Raw genomic sequence first — 14,351 nt, 5'->3', positions numbered from 1 at the left:
AGCTGAAAGACTTCTGGCATCAAAAAGCATTTTTACGCTGTGATACTTACCAAGGAGTGCTAGAAAGAAGTGACGGTAGAGGATGTACAAACTTTTGCCCATGTTTTTTTTCTTTTTTTTTTTTTTTGGATCTTTAAAAGATAGGAATAAAAAAGTGATCTGGCTGGAAATTTAACAGAAATGTCTCATCGTTAGTTCTGGGCCTTCTGGAAATGAGGCGATATATTACTTGCTTATGTAGTTTAAACCTATGATCAGTAAATATTTGTCATCATGGTGATGACTTGTTAACCGTGTCATGACTCTCAGAAGATTGGGTCAGCCACGACATTTAGGAGTTTTACCAATCGTGTGCCATAAAAATACAATTCTGAGATTATTAGGACGTATGACACAGTTCATCAGTCTTCTTTGAAATTTGTCGAGGACACTTAAATGTTCTGGCTGTTTTGATTAAATATGCTTTAATCCATCTTAAGAATTCAGCAAATCCCCTCAATGTCCAGACTGCAGTTAGAATTGGAAAGATCAATGGCAAGGCCTCTTTGGTTTTCTATTCAAGTTTGACACCCCGAAATAAATCAAACTCAAGCATGCACCATCAATGCTGGAACTATATTTCTTCTGTCTGAGATGACTGACACGAGAATTCTGTGGTTGAATGAACAGACTTATCAAAGACAGTGGAGGATCGATGTGTGGCTGCAGGTCACTGTGCTTCAGTCTCCTTTTTTATCACCTTTCTTTTCTCTTTCCTTGACTTAAACAAAGCAAATAAAGTGGTGTGTGTGCACTTTGCTGATAAGGTTGATGCTACTGAGTGTATCTGTTCCTAATTAACTTGCAAAAGTGATTAAGTGATTTGGACAAGAAAGCAAAAACAAATGCATCACAGATCAGTGTTTAGTTCTTCCCAGGCCTCCTTCTGATATATTTTTGACAAGCTTGCCTCGCTCCTTGACATGTTGTAATGTAATGATAGTAATCTGATGCTTTATTGAGTCCCCCAGCCTCTACAGGCAGGTCAACAACAAGGCTCAGCTGACCTTTATGCTGGCGTGATTACAGCATTTAAGAATACTTTAGAGTTGTTTCCGGGGGTGAAGGCTGACCTCCCTAATCAGTATCTCACTTTTACCTATCCAGAGAAACTGAAATACTGACAGCTGAGTTTTCACCTTGAAAAACTTACTATAGTCTGTGTCTCATGGTTAATTTCAGTGCACATCCAGTCAAGACACACACTTGTACTCTGACAGCAACATTTCTGAGCCAGCTCTCATCAGAATTACTTTTTAATAGTTAATCATGTGAACGTTATATCCTCCATCTTGTTTTTTCTGAGGGGGTAACTCGAGTGATGCAGCTAGAGACTTCTGATGCTGCCAGCCTAGTGTTAAGCTAGTAAGTGAGCTGTCAACGCAGTATTGTTCTCATTTAGGGAGCTGACAGTCAGAGCTCTTCTCAGCGCAACAAACCTATTTCCCCATAACAGGTCTGTCCCGCACTCTTCTTCTCTACCTCTTCTCTGCTCATTTTATTTGACATCTTTTTCTCTTTTCACTAATCATACCCATTGTCTCTCCTTCTTTCTACATCCTTTCCAACTCTCTTCTTTTATCCTGCCTCACCTCGTCTCTCACCTTTGGTCTTCCTTTCCACCTTTATATAAGTTTATTGTTGTTTGTTGCCATCCATTCACCCTCAAGACACTGCCAGGAGTTTTTTTTTTTCCCCACTCACTTCTTCATTCTCACTTATTCTCCAACCCCCTTGTTTCTACCTCTGTCCTTACGTCCTCTCTCCACGTCTCATTTCAAAATAAAACTCTACATATCCCTGTCTCCAATTTAAATTGTGTTTACTAGTTGGAGAAGAATATCTCTACTTTGTACACACATTTCACTCCAACGCGATGTGCAATACCTTGACACTGGATACAGAAACGGTTCAGTCCATCTTGCCAGTTCTGAAATTTACTGAACTGTTTTTCATTATGCTTGATCATCTACCCCAAAACCACTCAGCATTTTAGCTGATTATAGCTGTAGTAAAGAAGAGTTTCAGATTTCACCTGCATTTATATGGGCTTTATGGATGAGCCTGGGGAAGACTGCAGAATCAACACAATATATGGAGTTATAGTGCATTTAAAGGCCAGTAAGTGAGATTTTTATTGTCCCATAGCAGAAAATAGGCCTAATATATCTGGAAGAGGTTGAAAGCTGAGCTAATCGATACCAGTGACTCAACAATCACTTTGCCAGGTGCTGAGATAACTGGCTTTCAAAACTCATTTTGTAGCTTGTAGTCTCAGTTTGGAACAGTCTCATCATCCATTTAAAAAAGAAAGACATTCCCCATACTTCAGCACAAAAGGTCTATTTTCACTCAACAGGGGTTTATGATTTATAACATCACGAGCAACTTATCACTCAGATGCACTGTGTGGTAAGTCACTTTAATACATGTTTTGCTCAGAACTGGGCCTTACAAAACTGATAAAAACAAGCACAAGAGGATTCCATGTCCACAAAAGGCAGCATACTGGTTTTGATGCCAGGCATCATTGACTTTAATGCGTAACTTTAAAGGAGTAAAAATAGTGTGTTTGTTCATATGCTCACACTTAAAGGTGGGGTATGAGATGTTTTCTGGAGCATTTTTTATCATATTGTCTGAAAACCTCCTCACGACCCCATTGCACCCACTAAAATAAAATGTTTGGGGAAAAAAATTAATACTTTAGTCCATTGTAGAGGGTGTAGCAAGAAGAAATGTCTGACCAGTAGAAGTAATGATGAGAGTTACTTCTATTGGATTCTGACATGCCAATCAACCGCCAGCCCCCTGCGCGTTCACAGACTCGTGACTCGTTCATGTGTTTTGAAGGCGTGGTTTCGAGGGGTGGGCTGAAGGGAGAGGCAAGGTTGTGTATTTTCAAAAATATAGCTTGCACGAACCGTTTTTCCAAGATCTCATACCCCACCTTTAAAGGAGAATTCCGGCATTTTTACAAACATATCCCATCTGTTGGAGACCAAGGAAAGTTGGCCAAAGGGAAAAACGCGAGAAATTTTCATGCTCGCTGCGCAAAGTTGTCCGATTGCGCTGATTTCCATGAAAGCGGGCTCTATCGGGCAAGCTTTTAACCTTTCCTGAGGCTCTTAACGTGTATCAAAATACTTTTTACCGAATTGGCCGTGGTGTCAGTAGCAATACAATTCAACCCAGGGGCTAACCATACCATTAGCTAGCACAGACATTATACATTTTGAGATTTCAAAAACAGCGCACCTACCTCTCTCAGCTTCCGTGTTCCACAGGCGTGCGCACAAATTAATCGCCGAAGTCATACACTATAGTATTCCAAAATTGTCTTTTTGTCCACCAAAAACGACCCTCGGGAACCGAACTACACATTGATACACGCGATGATCTTTCTCGCGAAGTGTTTTCAGAGGAGTGTTCGGATCCAGGTGAAGCGCAACAAGCCACAGAGGTAAAGTCTGCCGGTTGCGGACGGGAAGGCGATGGAAACTCAAGGCCAAATACCTCCTCATTATGTTGCCGCAATTCGGAAAGGCACACACTCTCATTTTCTCAACTGTTCAAGTCCAGGACATGCTTCCAATAAAATCCCGAGGGTTCTTATTTCCCGCAGCTGAATAATGGGCGAAGGTGCGCTCCTTCCAGCAGTCATGTGACACGTCATGACATCACGGCGAAAATGGGTGTTAAAACGAGTCAGCTGTTCGATAGGAAACAATAACAAACATGGCAATGTGTAGTTCGGTTCCCGAGGGTCGTTTTTGGTGGACAAAAAGACAATTTTGGAATACGATAGTGTATGACTTCGGCGATCGATTAATTTGTGCGCACGCCTGTGGAACACGGAAGCTGAGAGAGGTAGGTGCACTGTTTTTGAAATCTCAAAATGTATAATGTCTGTGCTAGCTAATGGTATGGTTAGCCCCTGGGTTGAATTGTATTGCTACTGACACCACGGCCAATTCGGTAAAATGTATTTTGATACACGTTAAGAGCCTCAGGAAAGGTTAAAAGCTTGCCCGATAGAGCCCGCTTTCATGGAAATCAGCGCAATCGGACAACTTTGCGCAGCGGGCATGAAAATTTCTCGCGTTTTTCCCTTTGGCCAACTTTCCTGGGTCTACAACAGATTGGGATATGTTTGTAAAAATGCCGGAATTCTCCTTTAAGTGGGTAACTAGTAGCTCAACCATCAAAACGACACACAAATGGTTGACGCCATATTGACTATGGTCAGTTCTAATGTATCATCTTTGGCTTTTGAATGGTGATGTCTGGTCCGTAAACAGCTACATTTTTTCACTACTACCATCTACTTTCAAACTCATCCTTACAAAGAAATATACCTACAATTGACAAGTAAGCTGTATTTGTCCAATGATTAGTCCCCACCACAGTGGTATAACACAGGGAAAATGCTTGTCTTCTTTTTAAATTTGTGTCCACACTATGTGTGGCTATACCTACATCTTTTTATTGTGATCCAGGGTCCCTTTCTCTAAATCCATCTGTGTGTGATCTGCATTGTTTTGCTCAGCCTTCTTTCATCTTAAACATGTTCCTTTTGAGCCTTATTTTTCTTTTCTCTCGTCTCCACTTCCGCCTCCTGGTCCTTTATTCAAATTACTATGGTGTTCCGTTTTTTTCCCTTTGAATCAACTAATAATGTGTGATCATCCCACCATCAAGGCTGCTGCCATAGAGTTGCCATGGTAACATCTAGTCCACTAGCGGCAACTGCCACTGCTGAGAGAATGTCGAGGCAGTGACAGTGTGCGTGCACACACTAGCATACAACAGTTGCCCCCCATATGATGGGCAACCCTTGCTCATTTACTTAAACACTCAGTGGGAGTGTTAAAGTCATTATAGAGCTCCCCAGTGAAAGTCGATGATCTTAAAGCAATGTGATAGCTTCTTATACGCACCATGTTAATGCACACTTGCTGTACACCAGCTGTTTAAGCCTCAAAAGACGCACACGTGAACATGTCACACCCTTACATGCTTACTATATTCATGTGCTGTTATAAATGGAATCACACACACAGTATAGTCATGGTGTACATGTGTGCAAAATAGCACACACAAGACAGCTGTCATGCACAAAAAGGCCATATGGGCCATTTAGACACACATTATTGTTCTGAGTTTACATTTCATCAAAACACTGCTCTCAGGCATGCTGCTGACATTAGCACTGAAACTATCACATACAGCATGTCTTTCAGTTGACATGGAAACATTTAGATAGGTGCCAACATATAACTGTACACTATAAGGCGACACTTATACCTGTACTGCATGCCCTCTGACTAAAACTATGAATAGAAGATGCTACTTTTGGTGATTAAACTGATGTATTTTATGATACTTTTGCCAGAAATGTGTTGAGTGATGCATCCATGTTAAAAAAAAAAAGAACAACAGGCCTTGAAGGAAGAGAAAAAAAATGTCTTAAGATCTAGGAAAAGCAACAGGGTACTCTTTCAAATCCATTTATTCAGCTCCTTATTAAGATGAAAGCAGGAAAAGCATGTGGTGAAAGGAAGAACGAAGTACCTGTCAGATTATTTTGCCCCATGCTTTATTGTGAATTCATTAAACATTATTTTATTATTGTAAAATAATACATCTTTCATGAGAAGTCAATGGCCAGACATGACACAGTGACACACATCTACTCACTCACATAGTTTAATCACTCTCATTACAGTTTGTCATTTTTTCTGATGAGCAGAATTGTAGTGTATTCCTAAAGTCTGCTCAATGCTAACTACAGTGTGTTGTGTTTACTCCAAAAATCTTTGCCTTTGTGTTGATCTTTTTTTCCGAGGGAAGGTGGTTTTCTGTGGTGTGTCGGCAGCAGCCAAATTAGGGAGCGAGACAGATGGTGTACTGCAGGAACCCTTTGACTCAACCTATGTTTTTGTCAGGCGGCTTACAGTGGCCTTTCATCCTGCCTGTCAGCCATGGGACAGAGATAAATGGAAAACCGTGGTGACTGCTTTTGTGTGTTAAGAAATGAACGTACACATTCGGACGAAGCTATTCACATAGTTCTGGAAAATTTAGCATATGAATACTTGGTTCTGTGAGAGAATTAGTGCACAAGTTAACAAAGCTCCCCTCTAACCTTGCTGTAATTACATGTGTGGAGTCAGAGTAGCATTCTCACTATTGAATGAAATAATCCTCGATAACGGGGGACACCATCCGTCTAACAAAAAGGAAAATCAGTTGAATCAGTCTCGCAGTGCTACTTCAAGAGTTCTCGTTTGAATTGACCAAAATTACATCAAGAAGCATTCAACAACAACTTGTTATATTAATCATTTATTGAAAGATGTAACCAAAAGCACAAACCTTAAAGTACAAACAGGAGAAATGCATGGACTATGTATGCCGGTATAGGTAACACCTTATGGTTTGGGAAAGTGGCAAAAAAATGGAGAAATGTACCGGAATTGCTAAAATTTGGGTCTTAATTTTAATCACAATTTATGGTTAAAGGCTAACAACTCATTTATCATTTTTAACAGTGAATTCACTCAACACCACTGTACCGTCCAAAAAGGAGAAAAAGATTTCATACCTTACTTTGGCTTGCACTGAGCCCAGTTAGTCAGCTGTGAACACACTGGGTCGATGGCCAACGGTCTCCAAGGCGGTCTCTCTCAGTCCGCTGTCTCTGGGTCTTTCTCGGTAGTCAGCTGGTTGTGGATGGATTTCTGTGGACTCTCAATGTGCCTGGCAAGTTGTGGTAGGTTTCTCCACTGGGGCTTCTCGTTGCCAAGGAGACGGAGGTTTGATATCGAGACTTCCCCATCAAAAATACAAAAACGGCCAAACAAAAAAGCAACAAAACTTATACATTTTTATTATTTCATCCTGCTTTCTTCCTTCTTATTCTTTGTTACTCTGGCGGTGTTCTGAGTTTGATTCGCAGAGGCGGGGCATGCCACCAGGCTTCGGCTCAACTTTCAGCCAAAGTAGAAGTTTTAATTCTCGTGTTAAGAGTTTGACAAAACAAAGAAAACTCGATTTCTCCATTCTTTTTTACGAGTTGAGCGTCCTGTTGCTTGGAAAAAGACAGAATCAAACATCATATCATATTATCAACGTGTTTATCATTTCTGTCCTCTTTCCTTCAAGTATGCAACAATTATAGAGTGAAATCATTGTACAGAAGATTTGTTGTGTTAGTAGGAAAAATAAAGACAGATTAACATCAGAGAGATGAATATGTGTGTGTACAGGCATGTTCTTGTCAGTGCATGTAAGTGTTAGGGTTTGATTCAAGAGTCAATCACAGAAGCAGCCTTTGCATAACTCTGATAGGCCAATTAGTGCAGAATGATAGGTGATGAGCTCTTCGGGAAGACAGGGTCGTCACAGAGGGCTGAGAGAATCTCAAATCTGTGCTGCTCTGTCCTTTCTCAAAGACACATGCAGCATAGCCACATCCTGATAATTCCTCTGATGAAAGTCTCTGTATGGAGTTCTTTTTTTCAGGTTTTGGTCTAAAGTCCATGTCTAGCAAAAAGTTACTAACCTTTTAAATATGCCTGTAAGGTGCTTTTGTGTGTTACAAAACATATCATGTGAAAAATCAGCCATCAGTGTTATGGCTGAGAATTTTTGATTTGATTCTTCAGAGCACCAGTTTGCCTATATCCTAAGTCCAAACAGCCTATAGACTTTTATTGTTTTCAGGAACCAATCAAACTATCTGCTGGTTGGGGCTCAACAGGTCATTTGCATGTGCCATGAAGAACTGAAGAAACAAAATGCCAGCAAGCCATGAGCAGAAGCTAGGTGAAGACAGTGGAAGCAAGGTAGAGCAAGGAGCAAAGCTCTTAGCCAGCCGAGCAAGCCCAGAGTGAGTCAAGAAGCTAGTTGACTTCAGCATGACCAAAAGCTCGTGAGCCACAAGCTCGGCCACGAAGTAGCTGCGAGGTTGCTTAGCAATGAGCTTCAGAGCGTGTCAAACTAGATCTCAGGCAAAATAGCCAGGATCTCCAGAGCTAGCCAAGTTAGCTGTTGTGCTAGTTTCAGCTGCTGGTGGGCAGAGGTGTGGGGGGCCAATTTGCGTCTTCATATTACGCATTCATTTAGTGACCAAAAAAGGTGAAGAGTCAGTGCCAAGCCATCTTAAGACCATGATAGATTTTTGTTTGTTTGTTTTTGTGCAAAAGCTTTGAAATGTATTCATTGATGAACACGGATGAGTTTTTAAGGGAATTCATAACTGCCAGAGCAGGGTTTTAAGCCTGACAGTCTTTTGATTCATTGTTCATCTATAAATAAAGTCAGTAGCTCATTAAAACCACTTGTAGTTTCCTATGCAACATTTGGTGTTTTCATTGTAGTGACAGTGCTTGTGAAAAAGGAAATGTCAAGTAGCCCTTTTACTTTAAATTATAACAGGGTTGCCAACTTTTCCAAAACCTTGGAGTGAGATTTCAGCGGGTCGGTTCGCAACACGCATCTCAGATGTTGTTCCACAGTACAGATATATATATATCTGTGTAGATATGATGTAGATACATGTATACATTTTATGAATATGCAATAGTGCAGAGTGTGGGGCCTTCCTCTAGAAAATTTTGCATTTCTTAAATGCAATTTCTTCAATTCTAGTCGATTTTAGGGTGACTAGTTAGACATGGCAAATCCTAAATCCATATCTCATTCATGGGCTACATCCTCAGCTGCCCTTCAAAAGACAATGTTGTTTAACAGAGAGAAACTAGTCTAGGCTGGTTCAACAAATTTCAGGGCAAAGGTGAGATGGTATATGTAGATTTTTAATGGAGTTTCATGCCATAGTCATAGATCAATTCAGAATTTAACAGAAAATGTACAAAATGACAATGTACACAGTCCCTCTTAAAAATAACTTAATATATACAATATAATATATTACAAATATCAATATATAAACTCAAATCAGAAATCAAAATATTAATAATATTAATATAAACATTAACATTCTGTAACAATTGTGACCATCAAAAAATAACCATTCATCAGGATTGCTGATCCATTTTTTTGTTTGCCTTTTCTTGGTCTCTTTTTTTTTGCCTTTAATGTCCATATCCAAAGTGTCTCTCTTCAATTTCCAACTCATACAGTACAGTCCCCTCCAAAAGGCTACCAGGCACACACACACCACCAGACAGACAGACAGACACACACCACCAGGCAGGAACTGTTATAGCAGGTTGTGGCAGACTTTGCGTCTTTCACCATCTGAGCCGGGGGCTCATACTTGTAGCACGGCTCTAGGTCGTTCATTGTTATGCACATAATGGAAGAGAGGGTACCATTGAGTGAAAGCCTATTTCTTGTGTCGGTCTTTTTAAGACCAACAACAGAGAAGACGCGTTCAGCGTCGGCGTTGGAATGTGGCATACAATCAGATTTCGCTTTGGCAGACCGACGTCACTGACGTACCAACTGACGTAATGACAAGCCGTTTCCAGCGAACCAACAATCAGAGAGGGATTAGATCTGCTGTGGTCCAATCATGAGTTTAAGCATTTGGAAATTATAGAATGAGAGTGAAAAAAATCAACACAGAAAGAAAAAATGATCTAGCGTGAGATTTCTTTGTTAAGTGTGAGAGCGTGACACTAAGCCTGAAAGAGTGAGTATCACGGCAGATGCGTGAGAGTTGGCAACCCTGAATATAATGATGATTCCCCTCAAATGGTAGTAACAGTAAACATCTTTCTAGACTCCGGCCTCAAAGGCATTTATCGTCTACAGAATCTGTACAGAAAATGCCTCTGCTTATTAGCACTCCTTAAGTGCCACACAAAATCTTTTTGACCTGACATTTCTGACACCTAAGAACAGTCAACTCATGAGTGCAGATAATAGAAAGCTCCTTTAAACATGAGGCATGGCTCTACTTTTGAAAGACATGACAAGACATGAACTCTGACAAGGAATCTTTACAAGACTGCTGAATTCCAAACAAGAAATGATTAAATATTTTGACAAAAACAGTCCTGGCTGCTTTGCAGGTAGGATCGCTCTTACTCCTAGCTTGTGTGTAATTCGACTTTTCTCTGAAGCTGTCTTTCAGAGCACAGGCTCGTTTTTTGCGCGTGAGGTGGCTGTTGCCAGAGTGATGGTTAAAAAGGTCAGTACTGTAAGAAAGCACGGTATTTCTTTAGGGGGAACATAATGCTTTATCTTTCATGAACAGCGATTTTTCTGTGATAATTTGATGAAAAACAAGCTGCTGTGGGTGATCAAATGTTTTAAGCAAATTAACTGCTTGGCACTGAATCATACCTAACGGGTGTCAATGTTCTTTTGCTAAAGTGGATATTTTTTAAATATTGCCCCAAAAAATCATGAAAGTGAGTGAATTTGAACATCTGAGTGTTACTCGGGGTTCTTGTTTCATGTTTGATGCTTTTATTAGAAAACTAGCCTGAGGTCGTTCAAACAAATCGGATCATGTACATCTCTCTAAAATGATCAAATGTATATTAAGCATGTCACACTCTTGTCAAGCCTGTTCGTCTGTGTCATTTCAATGGTGAAGCCTTCTTGTTATCAGTTTTCAAGCTTTCATTGAAATTATTCAAACAAACTTTAAAAGTAATGGGTCTGAAATCAATTTCAAGTTATCCCAAAATGGAATTTTAAATCTTAAATCTCTCATTCATAAAACAATGGTTGATTAAATAAAAGGCTCTACCCCGAATCTTGTTAATGAAAAAATATAGGACTGACGTACCGATGTACTGAGAAACATAAAATCAAATCCGCACTGTAAACTGCAGTAATAACTGGTCCGGATCATTACAAAACCAGAGTATCAGTATATGTTCCCAATTTAACTGAATGTCTGTAAAACACATGACAGGGAAGGCTAGACATTAAGCAACAATACAATTTTCATTTGGTGAATGAAATCAGTATATCGGGTTAATGCTTTGCTTGATAAGGCTTTAAACTGACCAGAAGGGGTTACTGAGATTACTGAGAACAATTTCTATCTGTCATATTGTTTTTAAATCCTTAATTGATAAAACATTAAATATTGACCACTCTCTCACATATATGCTTTACTTACGATGACACCGTCATCCACATGCAAATGTTTTACCTTCCACTTTAAAGACGCACTCGCCCTCACTGCCCATCGTCGCTTTGAGCCAGCCTCTGCTCAGGCTGGACCTACTGACCAATAACTATGACTAGATAAAAATTCCACATTTCGTCTTTGATTTAGATCTTATGTGGACCGGGATGTTCTTGGCCTCGTGTACACAAGTTTTTAAGTATATTTTAAAAGCGCATAAAAATACTTTTACAACTGTTCACTGAGAAAAATATTCAATAGAGTATAATTTCAACAACAGTTTTTTCAAAATTTTAAAAACGTAATTGAAATACATTTTTCTTGTAATTATGTAAGAAATTTCCATCTTCTAAAGATTTTTGATGATTTATTTGGTTTTAGATAGTCGTGTCCGCACGATGTCCATTTGACACCCAATATTTGGATATTTTACAACATTTTTTGTCCAGTAATTACGTAAATTATATAATTAATGTATATTGTATTCCTGTTTCATTGTGTGTTGCCTAAACAACTGATTTATATGGGTGTCGGCGAGTACCCGCCAATCTTAACTTTTACCAGGATGAGAAGTTGGCTCGATGCGAGAAAGACAACGTTGCAAGTGTGAGTTTTGCTATGTGCTGTATTTCTGCTAGTCTTCTGTTTAATCCTGTAAATATATTAAAACGGCTTATAAAGAAGTATTTTCAGTTGGCTAGGAGGTGTCATCGGTCGTCCACCTTTTGCGGCATCAAAATTTCAAAATAGAGGATGAAGACGGTCTGTAAAGTCAGTCTGTATAGAGTTACAAACTTATTTCTAAAAGCTTTAGGACTCCATAGATCCACAGTGAGACATATTACCTACAAATGGAGGAGCCATCGAATGTGTCAGACTTTCTGAAACAACACAAAATCAAACCCGCTAAGGGACTCCAGATGCCTCACCTTCGTAAAGGTCAGTGTTCGTGATTCCCCTGTGTGAAAGACAACAGCCAAAAAATGAAAGCCACAGGTGACTGGCTTGGTGAGAATCATTGCTGACCAACGACACTGAGGCGACTTTGAGTTTTCCACAACCTATTTTATGGCCCTCAAACCTTTTGGAATAATGTTCTGTGGTTTCTTGACGGGAAAGTTAAACTGTATGTAATATCTCCCTACATCTGACATAAACCAAACAAAAAGAAAAAATTTCTACAAAAAGAAAAGCATACCAAAAAAAATCAGAAAACGAGTACGGGTGGTAGCAGTCAGATTACTCTACTGCTTCAGGACCAGGAAGCATGAATTGTGCTTAAATAGATGACAATAACAAGTCACTGGTTCAAGGTAAGAAGTCTCACGGTTTCCTGGTTTGAGACCCAAATGGTTCACGTCAAAACCACGTAACTATCCTTAGTCCTATGCTGGGAATCATGGTCTCGCTGGGTTTTATTCATACTGTCTTTTGAGCCAGCTGTGCTGAAGCTGCTAATGCATGGAGATGTGATCAGTCTCCGGTGCATTGTAGCGGTGTAGATCATGGTGATTCTCTTGAGTGGTCTCTCCTTAAAACAAGCTTCTACATTGTTGTTCTGCTCCTCGTCTTCTTTCCGTGTGTACTTTTTTCCCTGAATGGAGATTGATCCAGGCCCATGCATAGTCAATGTTCTGCAGTCCGCGTGCTTACACATATCTGAGCTGCTGACAGTCGGCCGCTGAGGGACACTGGATTATCGAGGACAGGTGCAGATGAGGAAATGTGTCACACAGGTTCTTGCAGACCAGCAAATGCAGAAACCTTGAATTTCCTTTAAGTCCACATTAAGATACAGACTATTTTTTTGCTTTTTTTATCGCACTGTACTCAAGTGAAAAGTATGTTTATTCTCTGCCCTGGTTTTATGATTCTTATTAACCCTGTCATATATTACATTTTAAAAGTCTAACTTTAGATCAAGGGCAAAAATAAACTTAAGCAAGAGCTCCGCAAATATATTAAATCAGTGCCTCCTCTTAATGAGTGTATAGTTACAACCATAACTAGGCCAATATTGCTGTTTATCTCTATTTTTATCAATGTTGACCAGTTTGATTTTTTTTGGGGGGGGGGGTTCAATATTGCGCGTCATTCATTTGAAAGTTTTGTCTTTTGGCAAATCTGCATGTACTTGAGCCAACATAATGGGCACAATCTCTTATTAGATTAACTCTCTGTGTCTCTAAACATGCTGTTCCCCAGACCCATAAGCCCAGGAAGTGGAAGGAGCATGTCCCTGGATGAGTGCGCCATGGTTATAGAGTGACGTGCTTAAGCTGTTGAGTTGACTCGCATCAGAATGATCCATGTTTTCCCATTTAATGTGGATGAATGAATTAGCTGCTGTGTGTATTTGCATATTGCGATTGATTCATGTTTGTTCCACTTGAGGAGAATTTAACATAATGGGTAGGCACTGTCAGTCTTGATACTACTGAAATTGCGGGAGAACCTTGGTCACATGAAGTTCTGCAGATCATTATAAAAGTATAAAAGCTGCGATGTTTGGATTTTGGCCATGTTTAGTTGGCCATGTTTTCGCAGTTCAGAATATTTTGACTACATGTGTGAGTGTGTGTCCACTTTTGTGTCTTTACAGTCAGTATGGTAATTTAGTATCCTTATGCAGGATTATTTGAATCTATTTGTTTTCTGTGTTAGTATACGTGTGTCTGAGGTGGGTTTACGCCTTTTCCCTGGTTGTGAGTGTTTCTCTTTTTCTTTGCCCCTCTCTCCTCCATGCCAGATCACCTGTTAAATATCTGTTAGCTTGTCTCTCTGTGTGTCTGCAGCTCTCCTCTAAACCAAAACGAACGTCCCAGTTAAATGATAAGCTGAAGGCTAACAGAGGGACCCCATCAACCTCTGAGCTGTATTCTCTCTGAGGCTATCAATCGTACGACTAAATCTAGGCTGCATAATGACATTGTGGCAGTGTGCTCATGCTGTGCTGCAAAACATATTAATGTTAGCCATAATGAGTTTGACAGCACAATATGGTTGTCATGGATCACAGCAAATTTTAACTGGCAAACACTGCCCCCAAGTGGTAAAGATGAGTTAGAGCAGCTGCAGTAAAAGCTGCAGTGTTTGCTTTTGTGCAATTGATTTGTGCGGATAATTTATTTTCCATGGCTCTTTTTAATGGGGAAGAATCTTTTTGACACTGTAATCATTGAAATGGCAGTTA

At 39.9% G+C, this 14,351-nt stretch overlaps 1 protein-coding gene across 3 annotated transcripts in view; it reads left to right on the top strand.

Annotated features, from left to right (window-relative positions):
* Positions 1-14,351, top strand: part of grid2 (glutamate receptor, ionotropic, delta 2) — a 559,974-nt gene that overhangs the window by 531,920 nt on the left and 13,703 nt on the right. The window lies entirely within an intron of this gene.

Source organism: Odontesthes bonariensis, chromosome 6 (assembly GCF_027942865.1).
Source record: "Odontesthes bonariensis isolate fOdoBon6 chromosome 6, fOdoBon6.hap1, whole genome shotgun sequence".
NCBI lineage: Eukaryota > Metazoa > Chordata > Actinopteri > Atheriniformes > Atherinopsidae > Odontesthes > Odontesthes bonariensis.
The sequence above is the reverse complement of the archived record's forward strand: the minus strand, read 5'-3'. Positions and strand labels throughout refer to the sequence as shown.